Source organism: Tauraco erythrolophus, chromosome 14 (assembly GCF_009769465.1).
Source record: "Tauraco erythrolophus isolate bTauEry1 chromosome 14, bTauEry1.pri, whole genome shotgun sequence".
NCBI lineage: Eukaryota > Metazoa > Chordata > Aves > Musophagiformes > Musophagidae > Tauraco > Tauraco erythrolophus.
In genome coordinates, this window is record NC_141478.1 from 14,829,534 (window position 1) to 14,844,697 (window position 15,164).

The window sequence follows — 15,164 nt, forward strand, 5'->3', positions numbered from 1 at the left end:
CTCCAGGCTAAACAGCCCCAACTCCCTCAGCCTCTCCTCATAAGTTTTATTTTCCAGCCCCTTGACCAGTTTAGTTGCCCTTCTTTGGACTCGCTCCAGGAGCTCAATATCTCTCTTAAAGCGAGGGGCCCAAAACTGGACACAATATTCCAGGTGCGGCCTCACCAGTGCCGAGTACAGGGGCAGGATCACTTCCCTGCTCCTGCTGGTCACACTATTCTTGATACACGCCAGTATCCCATTGGCCTTTTTGGCCACCTGGGCACACTGCTGGCTCATATCAAGCCGGTAGTCAACCAACACCCCCAGGTCCTTCTCCGCCAGGCAGCTCTCCAGCCACTCTTCCCCGAGCCTGTAGCGATGCTTGGGGTTTTTACATCCCAAGTGAAGGACTCTGCACTTGGCCTTATTAAAGCTCATGCCATTGGCCTCAGCCCAACGGTCCAGTCTGTTCAAATCCCTCTGAAGGGCCTCCCTACCCTCGAGCAGATCGACACAGCCTCCCAGCTTGGTGTCGTCCGCAAATTTACTGAGGGTACATTCAATTCCCACATCCGGGTCATTGATAAAGATGTTAAACAGAACTGGACCCAGCACTGAGCCCTGGGGAACCCCACTGGTGACCGGCCTCCAGCCGGATTTAGCCCCATTTACCACCACTCTTTGGGCCCAGCCATCCAGCCAGTTTTTAACCCAAAGGAGGGTGTGCCTATCCAGGCCAGCAGTTATCAGTTTCTCAACCAGAACACTATGAGAAACTGTATCAAAGGCTTTACTGAGATCAAGGAAAACTACATCCACAGCTCTTCCCTCGTCAACTAGGCGGGTCACCCTGTCATAGAAGGTGATCAGGTTTGATTGGCAAGACCTGCCTTTCATAAACCCATGTTGACTGGGCCTGATCACCCGGTTAACCTGTATGTGCTCATTAATAGCACTCAAGATAACCTGTTCCATGACTTTGCCCGTCACCGAGGTCAGACTGACAGGCCTGTAGTTCCCCAGATCCTCCTTCCGCCCTTTTTTGTAAATGGGGGTAACATCCGCCAGCCTCCAGTCCAGCGGAACTTCCCCAGTGAGCCAAGACTGCTCAAAGATAATGGACAGGGGTTTGGCAATGACATCCGCCAGCTCTCTCAGGACTCTCGGGTGGATACCATCAGGCCCCATAGACTTGTGGGCATCCAGCCGGAGGAGCAGATCCTTGACCCGTTCCTCTGGGATCACAGGAGCTTCGATTTGCTCTCCCTCCCTGCTCTCAGACACCGAAGGCCAGCTCACCTGGGAACTACTAACCTTATTATTAAAGACTGAGGCAAAGAAGGCATTAAGGACCTCAGCCTTGTCCTCATCCCTAGTGACTAACGTACCCCCTGAGTCCAGTAGGGGCTGGAGGTGATCTTTAGCCCTCCTTTTGTTATTAATATATTTATAGAAAGACTTTTTGTTGTCCCTTACGGAGCAGGCTAGTCTAAGTTCCAATTGGGCTTTTGCCCCCCTGATTATCTCCCTACATGTCCTAACTTCCTCCCTGTATTGATTCCTGGATGCCTGCCCATTCTTCCAAGACTTATAGACATCCCTTTTTCTTTTGAGATGTTCCCAAATCTCCTTTGTCATCCAAGCTGGTTTTCTACCCCGGCGGCTCGACTTCCGGCACACAGGGACAGCTCGCTCCTGTGCCTCCAGAATTTCCTTTTTGAATAGTAACCAACCCTCCTGCGCCCCCTTACCCTTGAGAGCTATCTCCCATTGGACTTTGTTAATCAGACTTCTAAACAGCCCAAAGTCAGCTCTCCCAAAGTCCAGCTTGGCCGTTTTAGTGTTCCCCCTTCTAACTTCCCCTAGAATTGAGAATTCTATTATCTCGTGGTCACTATGCCCCAGGCGTCCTCCAACCTTCACATCTCCCACAAGACCTTCTCTGTTCACAAACAGCAGGTCTAGGGGAGCACCTTCTCTAGTCGGTTCACTGACCAGTTGTGATAGGAAGTTGTCCTCCACACTCTGCAGAAACCGCCTAGACTGTTTCCTGACTGCCATGTTATACTTCCAACAAACATCAGGTAGGTTAAAGTCGCCCATAAGGACAAGGGCTAGTGAGCGCGAGACTTCCCCCAGTTGTTTAAAGAATAGCTCATCAGTTTCACTGTCCTGACTGGGTGGCCTGTAGCAGATTCCCACTACAATATCCGCCTTCATAGGCCCCCCTTTGATTTTCACCCACAGACATTCTACTAGGTCATCCCCAACATTTAACTCTAAACAGTTTAGACCTTCCCTTACATACAGGGCAACCCCACCACCCCTTCTACCTCTCCTATCCCTCCTGAAGAGTTTGTAGCCATCCATGGTAGCACTCCAGTTATACGAGTCATCCCACCATGTTTCAGTGATGGCAACTATATCATAGTTTCCCCGGATAACAAGAGCTTCCAGTTCCTCTTGTTTATTGCCCATACTGCGTGCGTTCATATAGAAGCACGATTTTGCCTCCCACCATACCTCTTTGGTTGCTTTCAATTTGCAACAGTGAAGCAAACATCTATACCATGTGAGTAAACTCCAAAGTGGAAAAAATAAAATAATTTTGGGGTTTTGTTTTGTTTTGTTTTTAAAAAAAAAAAAACAGCTCCATACTACTTACTCCTTCCTCAAGCATTCGACTGTTCCTCTAACAAATTAACATTAAGCCACAATGCCTTGCAAGTTAACATGCCATGCATTTTCACTTACTTATAAACAGGAAATTCAAAGCAATGCCCAGCACTGTTCCTTGATGTGACAATTCTGACCGTTTTGGGACCCAGCTCATAGCTTACCCACAGCCTAACCTCAACATTTGTAGCTCATGACTACACTGTACCTACCCTTTACCATATCAAGGAATTATGAATGACAGTGTTACATGGATTTACACAGTTTCCAACTCTTTCAGTCTACTCAGGAGCCACCAGGATTTCACCCACAAAGCTGGTCGTATTCACAGGAGGAGGGAAACACCCAGAAGTTTGCCCACCCATCCATTCATCAACACTTCCAACTCCAGAAGGGCAAGGAAAGAGTACACTTCTATTTCTGCCCTCAGAAATAGCCCCTGAAAGATAAAGGAGAAGATAATAAGAATCACATAGGATCATAAGAATTGAGCATTTCTTTGGTTGAATTTTCCTGGAGATAATGAAAATCTCCAGCAGACAGCTAGAATAAGGAGACACACGAAGAAGCAGAAGAAGAGGAGTAAGAAAAGGTTAAAAAAATCCAAAAACTAAAAAAGGAAGCAATTTTATATGTTCAGTCAGAATATGAATGAAGCGACATCTCAGGGAAAACACGTGCATGTAGTCATGCTAAAGAAAGTATTACATTTTATTCTCTGCCTGTGTGGGTGGTTCAGTAGGCTGCAATACACATTAGTCAGGCCAGGTTCTTTGTCTAAGCCCGTTGAAGCACACACTGTAAACAGCCAGAGGAAAATATTTGCAGCAGCTTTAAAATTATTTTTTTTTCCTCTCCTCCAGGGCAGGAAAGTTCTCGGCTGCCTTCCACCTTGTTTTGTAGGACAGATACCTGGAATATAGACAATGCTCCTCCAAGAGGTCACACCGCCAAGCTCATGAAGGATACAAGATACATGCTGCATTAGAGGGAAGAAATCTGGCAAAAAAAAGATATCATTATTAAGTCAATTAAAAGTCTATGGAGAAGGTCAGGCAACAGACAACCTGGAGATACCTCCTAGTCACTGTTAGATAAAAGTGAAACCCACACGAGCATCATACAAACTATAAACCAAAACTGCATCGTTGATATAACAAGATGTGGGCAAGCGTATAAAGGGGTGAGGCAGCAAAGAATTTCAGCGCAGAATTTAATCCACCTTTTCACCCTTTGGATTGGGAAATATGTGCTTCTCTTGTTCTTTATAGGAGGTAAACTCTTCCTTGCTAACTCTGTTTTTTGATTGGAAGATGCAACAAAAGTTACTCTTTTTTAGCAGCTGCTACCATTCTTTAGCGTTATCGCTTTTCAATAATATTGTGATCTGTCCTTATTTTTGGTGCAAGTTATTTGATTTAGTTCAATAATAAATAACAGGGGGTCACAATATATAGAATTTCCTACATTTTGTTCTGGCTATTTATTCCTCAGGAAGTTAAAAGTTTCCTCATTACTTAGATGACACTGAAATATCCAAAGATTTTTAAGTCCATCAGAAGTTAGTCTGTCCACACCTGCCAAATGAAAACAGCTAACCACAAGGCATCACAGCCTTCTGGAGCAGGACTGATGTGTCAGACCACACTTCCAGCCACCAGTGAAAACATCCTGTTCCTCAGAAAACTGTCCTGGTTTTCACTAGGACAAAGTGAGTTTTTCTTTTTAGCAGCTAGAAGAGCTCTGTGTTTTGGATTTAGCCTGGGATTCCTTATGAGAAGAACATTGACAGTGCACTGATGTTTACAGTTGGTCCTGAGACATTGAGGACCTTTCAGCTTCCTGTCTTTTTGCCAGTGTGCAGGAGCACAACGGGCTGGGGGGGGAGCATGGCTGGGACAAAGGGTCTACAACTGCCCTTATGATTTGAACTTAGACTTAGGATTGAGGGCCAGATTGGCCAATGAAGTATTCTATATCATGCAACGTCATGCTCAGTGTATAGATGAGGGTTGACCGGGAAGAAGGGCTCTTGCTCTTCCAGGAACTCTCTTCTAAGGGCTCTCTCGGACTCTTGGAGTGCTCTCGTTCTCTTTTCAGTCCTCTTGTTCATCCAGGATTGCGGTGTTGGGACTAATCTGTTTTGGAATCGTTTACCAAGACAGGACAGGCGTTGGTCACTGGTTGGTGAGCAATTATGCTGTGCATCATTTGGTTGTATATATTATATTATACACATATATTCACATATTATTATTATTATATCATTAATACTTTAAATTTTATATTATTGTTATTATTAAATTGTACTTATCTCAACCCATGAGTTTCCTTCCCTTTTCCCCTTTAATTCTCTTCCCCATTCCCTGAGGCTGAGGGAGGGCGAGCGAGCGGCTGTGTGGCATTTAGTTGCCAGCTGGGCTAAACCACAACAAAGACTTACTGGTTACCAAAGTTATTGATTGAACAACTAATCAATATCTATTTCTAATGAGCTGGAAAATCTCTATGATCTATGAGTATCAGGCATGACATTAAGAATAATAAGTTATTTGTGGAAATATTTAATCAGAAGGGATTCTTAAATGGATCTAGCAAAAAGGGCAAAATAAATTTACAGTTACCTGTAGCAAAACAAGGGAAACTGACAGTTGAGAAAAACCCTGTCTAGTAACTAGAAAAGGTTATTCCTCCTACTCCTTAATCTCAAATCCAATGTGATTGGACTTGAAATACAAGCTACAGTCAGAGATGCTAAGCAGGGAAGTGGTGCACATGGATGGAGATGGAACAACGTATCTAGATTGATAAAACTGAGGCTCACAGCTAGCATTCACCTCTCCCAAACTTTTAAAGATCATAAAATCTTGACAGAAGCATCCTTGCAGGTGCCAAGCTCACTGGGTCTACTCCAGATCACGCTGGCAACCACTGCAAAGTGGAGACAGACAGAGCACTGCAGGCTGGCAGTGTGACGCTTCAAAGAAATGGAGAGACGGGTCGGTTGCGAATAATCTGCTCTTAAGAGGTCTCAAAAAGGGACTGAGCCTCTGATTGCAGAGTCTGTAATAGCTGCAGTCTGAGAGAGACATTTTCAGCTAGTACTGGACAGGAATTTTTACTAAATGTGTCTGGAAATAGTAAGCACATGTGATGTTTTCATGTTTCATAAATGCTAGGAAAAGGTTAGAAATAACTTGCTGAGAATACTCCAGGTGTAATTTGGCTTGTCCATTACATAGTAAAACATCTCTTCTGCCTGAAATAGAGCCAGGTGGTATTCAATAGGCCATGACCTGTTCTCTTCAGGAAGTTACTAATGTGTGACAGCAAAACAGAAATCTTGATCTGCGACAGCAAGACACAGTTATTTTGGAGCACGCTTGTGGCTCAGAAGTACCACTCAAACTCTTCTAAAAAAGCAAAGCTAAAAACTACATGTTGTTTGGGTTTTTTTTTTCAAGAATTGAAAAGTAAGCCCATACTTTCAACTAGTCACTGAATCTTCCACTTGAACAGCTCCAGAACTGCAGCATGTATTAATACCATCCAAGCTTTCTGTTGAGGCTCTGCAGTCTGCCAAAATATTGAGACGATGCTTTGGCAAAATGTTTGCTTCAGTTTGTATCCTAGCACAGCTTCTCTTCCAGAGCCTGAGGGAAAGGAATAATTCAGAAGAAGCACCGATAAAGCGGGCTGAACTGCACAACACAGCTTCCATTCAAAAAGACTGCTCAGATAAACGGCACAGCAAATTAGGATTTCTTATACTAATTCTGATCATGGAGGTACGCATGAGCCCTGCAAGGAAAGCAAAAAGAATCACAAGTCTAACGCTGCAGTTGGCCCATACTATTCATTTCAGTTATTCCCGGACTGAGGGAGGGCCTCAAGATGGCTGTAGAGTAACACCCTGGCTGAAACCTGGCAGCTCTTGTCAGCTTCTTATGCCGCAGATGCCTTCCTGCAGAATTCTTTCTTAACATTTCATGAAGACATACAGTGCCCTCAAGTTTCACTTTAACTGACCTGCAATAACAGGCAATTTCCTACTTCTCCCACTTCGTTTCAAGTGAAATCATTATTCAGAACGTTTCTGCTATTGCTAAGAAATGGCTTAGCAGCAGCGAGCTTACAGAACAACCACCTCTATAACCCAAGTTCCACAAAAAAAATATCAAGTTATTCTAAGAAAATAAATTGCCAGTCAGACTGCTCTAATTGATCCAAGCAGTGTAAGTTCCCTGTAGAAAACGGCGTCAAGGGAATGCATACGCAGTTTTCATACCACAGAGGATTCAGACTGCTTTCTTGACTTAACACTAAGTGTAAAGCTTTGCATACTTATGAAGAATCCAAAAATCTCTCATGAACCGACAAACCAACTTCACATAACGATTTGCAATGTTTTATGTTCTACGTTATGACTGAGAAAGGCATCGAACCTCTGAAACGAAAAATGAGATATAAAGGGTGAGTAGATATGAAAGAATCTATTCAGCTACGCACTTCTGTGCACAAGTCACAAGAAACTGGGAGTATGTGATGATACCGTCCGACAGGAGTTTCTATCTGAAAAGACTCATTAAAGTAGGCACTGCTGTTTCATCTTCTATCAAAAGACTGACTTTGGCTTGCAGTGGTTGTTTTGATTTCAAACCAGTGCATATATTTTCCTAGAGAAAGAAATAAAAATCCAGTAATGAGATTCCAGTAAAACAAACTCAGTATGTGAAAAAAGAAAATCTCAGTTAGCACTAATCAGTACAGCTGCAGTGCCTATAGTGGAGCTATGCTAACATACACCAACTCACTCACTCCCAGAGAATTCCCACCTCACCAAGATCCCAGTTCTGCTTCTGTTTATACCAACAGTTGCACCATAATGCATCAAAATGGAATTTTTGTAAAGAAACTTTATCCCTATGACACAGTGTTTACACAAAATTCAGAAGCAGAAGCTATATTATTTACTAGTTACGAAGCCAAACATTTTAGAACAAAGAAAGTTACTCTTAATTTTTGCTCCTTAAAAAGTTATTTCTACTTCCCTTTGACTAGAGCTTATTCCACTAGGATGTGTTCCAGGTCTTTTTCCATTAACTGCTTTTAAGATTTTTTTTTTTAGTTCATTCTTTAAATTTTGTATAGTTTCAGAATTTGTTGGTCTTTTTTTTCAATCTGTTTTTTTAAAGTAAAAAAATTACAATTTGTCTTTGATGCCACTCTTAGTGACATGTTTAAAGGATTCCATCTGAATTAGATTCCCAGTTTGTCTTTACCAGGCTTAATTAGTAAGGGCCTTTTGTTTAAGATAGTGTCATAAATGAAAGAGATGCTGGGAAAGAGCAAATATACTGAAACCCACTAGGAGTAGGGTGAGGGAAAGGGGGGCAGCACCACATGCTACAATATTGGTTTACACTGTATGACAAAATCCCAACATGATCAAAATTTAATCCTCAAACAACTCAGGCTATTAGCAATCACTACCCTAAAACGTGCTAGAAATTGTTTCTGCAACACACATTCAAAATGTACATGCAATGCAATAACTGAAAGGCATTATATTACAGTAAATTACAATGAAGCAATTAGGACAACCAATCCATCCAGCACTGCACAGAAAAAACACTCAAACATTAAGTCAAGCATCAATGTCTACAAAATTCCTGCCTCCTGGTTATTTTATATAAGCTTTTTCATACGCTGAAAGTGACTACAAGAAAATAGCACAAAAACATATTTGTCACTTCTTTCTCATAAACACAAGTCAAGGGGTGATAATCAGGACTAGAAAAATCATCTTAAGATACTCTATGCTAGACAACAATTAAAACCCTGGGAAAGCCTTGTGACCTTCCCACAGAAGTGGAGGAGAATACTGTTTTCTGTTCTCTGAACAACTCATCCTTGGTTATTTACAGTCTACAAAAACTGGAGTTTTGGACCATGATTAGAAAAACACTGGCAAACACATGGGCTAGAAAGGATGCCTGATTACAAATAAATGCTTGGGGTGGCAAGGAATGACCTAGTCAGATGGGCACGTACATTTTGAGTTTCTTCCAGAGGAGATAAAAAACACAGTAGTAACATCCCACCTCCATACTGCCTTTACCATAATTAGTTCAAACATTCAAACCATTACTATATGATTGAACAACGAATGTGAGCTAGATGAGCTCTCATGGTTCCTTGCAGTCCAATTTCTTTTGCTAATTAAAAATAACAGCCTGTGCAACACACCATTTTTATTCCTTTTATCATCAATACATTTAGCATACATGAGAACAAACACATTGGTGCACAATCAGGTTTAAAAAAAAAAATCCAAAACATTCTAAAGGACTGTTTTAGTAAGTATAATTTATCTTTATACGTTAATGAGAACATGGGAATAAATAGAGGTGGAAGAAGTTCGAGTAGTACAACATTTTAAAATAATGAGTTACTTTGTTCTGTATCACGAAATGTTATTTGCACAGTGCTCTTTAAAGTTCTAATTCCACCTTCTAACTGTAGAACAAGTTTGACTCAACATAGAAGGAAACACAGGCTGATGACTTGGGACTAGAAAGCACATCTTACGGTTAACGAATTCAGACGCTGGTCACTGCAGTCATTTATGATTATATAATAATATTATAATATTATTTAATCATATCGCTAAACTTACACAGGTTTGTCTTTAAATCTGGCTGAGATCTTTGTGAAAAGCAAACCAAAGACATACCAAAAAGCAGCAGTTCTGTCATTTAAACCCAAAGCCTATGTTTTACATAAGCCAGTATACTTCCCAGTTTTAAGTCTGCTTTTCCCTCCAGAACGTGAAGATACAGCAATGCTGAACTGTCTCTCAAAACATTTCAGGTAGTTTGTCAAAAGAACAGCAACATTGTTTCAAAGCTCTTAAGAGAGGAACAGCTGGCATACCACAACTGTCAGCTCAAGGAAAACAATGTAATAAATCTTATGGAAACAAAAAAAGAGAAAGCGTTTACATACCTATGCTTAACAGCTGCAAATGGATCTGTAGTTTTCCAACAGTACTTCAGTGACAAGTTTCCTGACACAGTTCGGATCTCTTGAACACCATAGTCATGGAAAAAGGGCCGTTTCTCATCTACAAGTAGCACCAGCAGAGAAAGAAAATAAAATCAAAATAGTGTAGCCCAGAATAAAAGCTCTAAAATTCGCACTGACATGCAAATCTGCCAGCCCCACACAAGCACCCTAATTACATTCAGCTGCTTGTCATGTGGTCTTGCTGACTGATCAAGTGATCTTTTTCCTCCTTTTAAAACTAAGCAAGGTAGTTAACCGGAGCTCCCCAAACCAGGTAACAGACATTGAGCCCTTGCTTAAACTACTGACCCTCCCCTCCCTTGACACAGGGAGAGGAAGCTGCAGTGTGTTTCATTACAAAAAATAGAAAAAAATACTGCAAACACAGTAGTCTACTACAGTGAAACACGGTGAGCACTAAACACTTGCAAAACCTAATGGAGAATTTCAGTTTTGAGCCTGGTTTTATTTTAAGCCTTTACAGGTAGCAGAAAAAAAGTTATTGTAACAAAATTGATGAAGACATCTGAGTGAGACCATATGAGAAGGAGCTGGAAGGATTCGGGTGGGCCATGGCAGTCGTACCCAGCGTTTTGAGGGCATCCATATCCAGCCCCTTCCTCTGAACCACTTCTGATGGCAGCAAGCTCCAATGAAAGACCAGAGTTACAATGTTGCCAGAAATTCTCTGAACCACTGCAGGCAAATCTGCAAGCCTCCCCCTCAATCCTGAGACATGTGCAGACATACACTAAACACATCTTAACAATTTCAAGGAAATAAAGTTACTGATTTAACACGTAAACCACCTCTTCCTCAACAAGGAGTCCATTCACCAGACACCCAACAAGCAAGGTTCCCGTTCCTGGCCACGTTACGGCACTGGTGTCTGCACCAAGGCACTCGCTGGACACAAGTCCCTGCACTGGGTCCAAGGGATGAGAGAAGATCTACACAGCCACCTGCAGTCACCAGGAGGCCTCATCCCCTCTCACAAACGCCCTTGACAGTACAGATGCTAACAGCAGGGGACTGAAAGGTATGGACAAAGCGAGTTTTGCATTCGCTATGTAAGATTTAGCAGACGTAAGCTTCTACAGAAGACGGGTTGCCTTGCACAACCCTTTCTTGTCTCAGTCTCTTTCCTCAACAGTGTTCAAGAGCAGAGAAGTAAGAAAAGAAATTAAGAAAGTTTCTAAGACTATTCTCCAGTCTTATGATTTAAGAAGTGCAGCAGACAGCCTGCTAAAACATTTAATGTATCCTTAATGCATTCGTCTACCAGTAAGGAAAACAACTGCAAAAGCATCTTAATTCACTTGTCTCAATTCTCTTTCTGCAAATCAAGGGAATTTTTATTGCCCATTCCCCAGTGAACATCTAAGTTCTGTTACACAGAGCTGGCAAACAGCTGTCTGTAGGGGAACACTTTTTCATGCCCTGCCATAGCGTTTGCCCAGATTTAACTAAAATCTGTTTCTTTGACATTTTGTTACAGGTTATAATTTTTAAAACTCTACCGATTCTCAGCTCATTCCATTCTTCTATAAATTTCACCACAGTTTCAGAAGAACATAGAAGTCCCTTTTTTGCTCCCACATGCAATAAAAAAGTTTGTGTTGAATCTTCAGCGACGTGAACATTTTTCATCTTTAACTGCTTCCCTGATCGATACCAGCACATCTGCTTACTGTGAGGAAATACTCAGACCTCAAGCACCCGAGAATTTATGGTAACTGCTCCAGAATGCAAAAGGAGGAACAGGATAAGAAGTGTTGACAGACAAAGCAACAACTCTGTTGCTGTGTTGCAAACAGCGCTTTGAGGATGACTACACACACTGAACACAAACTGCCTGTCTGGAAGTCTCAACCAGCAATGTAAATGGAGTTCAGGCTCTTCCACACAGTAAGATTTTTGCCATCTTTAAGGGGAAACCAATTAATAATTTCCAGACTACAGCTTCTGATTTCAAGACAAAATGAGGCTTCTTAACTTTCCTCTTGCCAACCTAGTGTGAGGAATAGCAACCCATCTCCACTTCCCCTTTCCAGGAAAGGGTTTTATCCGAAACAGCAAGACATCACTAGAAAGGTACAGCTGAAATAAAGCTTATTTTCTGAGGGTGAAGTTATGCTGATTTCAAACCGCAGAGTTAGTACCAAAACAGAGGGCCTCAGTTTAAAAACCGGGAGGACATCAATGTTTGGTTATTTAAAGTCTCTGGTTTTAAACAAATACATTTGCAGCTCTCAGCAGACGCTGCACAAACAGCTGAGCCAACCCTGCTGCAGTGGCAGGAAGCACACGCAAAGTGTACGGCAGCAGCTGGAACACGAACCGCTGCAGCCAGCCCAAGGTAAGCCTTCCTGTCGCTGCTACCTGAATCTTAGAGCCTTGGACATTTTCTCAGTTATGTACGGGATCAAAATTACAGCACTAAAGTCCTGAAACTGTTAAACGTGGTTTTGAAGCTACAGCTCTACAAAGGAATGGCCATCTATTTAGTTATTAAATGTTCCACTGTTCTTATGAACAAGATAACCTGAATGTATGGAATTTATGGCCTTCCTGTAAAATTGATCTATGCTATACAGATGTAGGAGTTTAGGAGGAAATTTGAGGAGAGTCAATCAGAGTGGACAGTGCGGAGCATTCTTCATCACAAGCATCAGAATATTTGCTTTCACACATTCCACGCTCTTGAGAAAAGCTGCAAATGTCCAAACTGTCCTGCAGCAGGTGTTTCCCCTAGAAGAAAATGCTGGATTGTTACCTGTCTGACCATAGCTCTTGCAGGAATTAAGACATCTGCTACTTGAGACAGAAATAGGGGAAGAAGAGGATCTAGCAACACTCCATTTCAGATAATGCTACAGAACAACTCATCTCTGTTTTCAAAGCCAACAGCTGTGAATTTGTCTAACATCAATGTCAACTGCCTCCACTCTCCCCACTCCCCAATTACCCAGTTCTACTGGAAGTCTTCTCTTCAGCACTCTCACCAGTTAATGTTTTTTTCCAACACACACAAAAAACCTCACCATGCCCTTACCAACAGTCACCGTTTACACATATGCATTCAACCAATGACTTGCAAGTCTACGGAATGAAAACCAAGCAGCAGGTAGCCAAGGGTAATGTTACTTGTCAGCCTCCACAAATCTTATCTGTGCCACAAAACCTCTACCGGCAATCAAAGAGGAAACTTAAAAAATGCAAGATGGGCAAAAGCAGCCACTGGGACACGCTGCCTATGAACTGATTCACATATATGGTGGCAAACTTCAAGAAGAGCCAGAGCACATGCTATACTGCAATTATTTCATAGTGAGAGAAATACTGTACAAGATACAAAAAGAAGAGGTGAGAAAAAAGTAAATAGGAAAAATATGAACACATTAATCAGTACAGGCAGATTCCTGCAACTGTAAAACAGAACTGTAGTTGTTGCCTTGGAAGAAAACCAGCTTCTCACGAAAAGACACTCTGGAAAAAATTAAAGGGGCTGATGGGATGTGCTGCAAAGGAAAATTGACCAGCTGTCATGTGAATGAGCTTGCTACTTACTGCTGCAGCAGTCCATAAATGCAGTAACACGCCACTACCTCAAGAGAGAACTAAAAAGACCTGAAAAGAGGACACAAAATCCTTTATATTGAATTTTTTCTGCTCTCCTCTCACCCATATCCCTCCAAGTTAAAAAGCAAGAAAAGACAACCCACACTCAGTATCCAATCAGCTTTCACACCAGAAATGTAATAGCTGAACTTTGCCAGCATCAAATCATGAAATACCCCTTCAGTGACTAAAATGAAAGTAGGTCAGGCAGGCCTTCCTGCTCACCAAAGGCACAGCTGCTAAATATTTAGTAATACTATAGATTAAAGTAAAACTTTCTTGTTTTGTTCTTTCAACTATAAGCTAATCTAAGCAGTTTCTAGCAATGGTGACAGTTTTCTTTTTGCATTGCAAGAGATAAAGTACTGGTATGTTTAAGGTCAGTAGCATTTTAAACAGAAAAGAGCTTCTTAAAAAGAGTCCCCTCCAAGCGCCGCTCTAGATGAGTAACTTGCAAGAGTTACTAGGGTCTCTTCAAGAATAAAAAAAAAAGTTAACACTAAAATAATCGACAAATTAAAAGCATCAATTTTGTTTTTATGGAACATTACACTGCCTAAAGACAGCAATCCTTCCCAGACACTGGAAACTCAGTATCAACACTATGGAAAACTTTACATCCAGAATCTGTCATTTTTTCACAGGAAAAACATCAAAATATTACTTTGCAAAATAAAAATTGCTGGTATCCGAAGAACCTGTTAGTATCTCAGAAAAGACTAGTAAAATTATCTCAAACAAACAGACCTAACTGACCTGTCAGTTCTGTTGAACTAAAAGCTCCCTGCCTCCACGCAACTTTCTATTAATGTCGGTGTAGGCACAGTTATCCTGAGGAAAGCCAAGATTGTAGGTGCTCGCTCTGAATGAAAATGGAAAAAAAAAAAAATCCTGAATTAAGTTCTCATTCGCTCAAAGTTCCGAAATATTATAAAGAAAATAATAGAAAAAAAATAGTGTCCATGTACAAGGTGTAAGATACAAAGAAACGGTGAATAAAAAGTTCTCTGTTTAAAATGGCAATAAAAGGTACTAGTGTAAGAACAAACATGATTATCTTGACTGAAATGAACAAATTTGATCCTTCTGCATGTAGGAAATGGTATTTTGGCAACAACCACGCTATTCAGATTGCATCATCCATACTTAAAAGAGGAATATTTAACCTAAAGATGGACGAATTACTCAACACGCTACAGCTCTTCTGTGAGACTTATGTTGGTTCCACGTTTCGTAACACTTACGAGGTGGGTGCCCGACTGCACGAAGACAGCACCTAGCACAGGAATGCATGCAGGTGGAGGTGTCCCTGCTTTCTGGTAAGACACTGTAGGAGCACGCAAATAATCTGATGTCTCTACCACCAGTCTGAAGAGCTACAAATCTCATTTTAGATCAATGATCTTTATCTATATACTAAAAGAGTTGATGAGTAAGTGTATTTTTTTCAATTAAAAACCACCGTAACTTTACAGGAAGCTGTTGTACCAATGTAAAGGAACATGTGCACTACAGCTTCCTTAGAAAGGACTTTCGATGTTTTACAATCCTATAATATTAATACAGTTTTGAAAGTTGCTTTGATACTTTTATTCATTCTTAAGCTTAATCGATATGCATTTGTTCTTTGCACTACATGATCCAGTATGTCATTGCCAAGTAAATGACACTGCTTTTCTTTAAAACTGATCTCAGCAGAGTTCCAATTTGGATGCAGCTGGGTTTTCTTTCCAGCACAAGACGACCCTGTTTGCATCTTTTGTAACTCTACTTAGTAGGACAAGTGGTCTTTCATTCTCCTCATAAGCTGACAACAG

At 41.3% G+C, this 15,164-nt stretch overlaps 1 protein-coding gene across 3 annotated transcripts in view; it reads right to left on the bottom strand.

Moving 5' to 3' along the window:
- The window catches only part of RAB27A (RAB27A, member RAS oncogene family), a 47,402-nt gene that overhangs the window by 15,041 nt on the left and 17,197 nt on the right, over positions 1-15,164 (bottom strand). For all 3 annotated transcript variants that reach the window (XM_086619968.1, XM_086619969.1, XM_086619970.1), the window contains exon 2: positions 9,667-9,784. The gene's annotated coding sequence lies outside the window, so the exon portion shown is untranslated. The remainder of the gene's footprint in view (positions 1-9,666; positions 9,785-15,164) is intronic.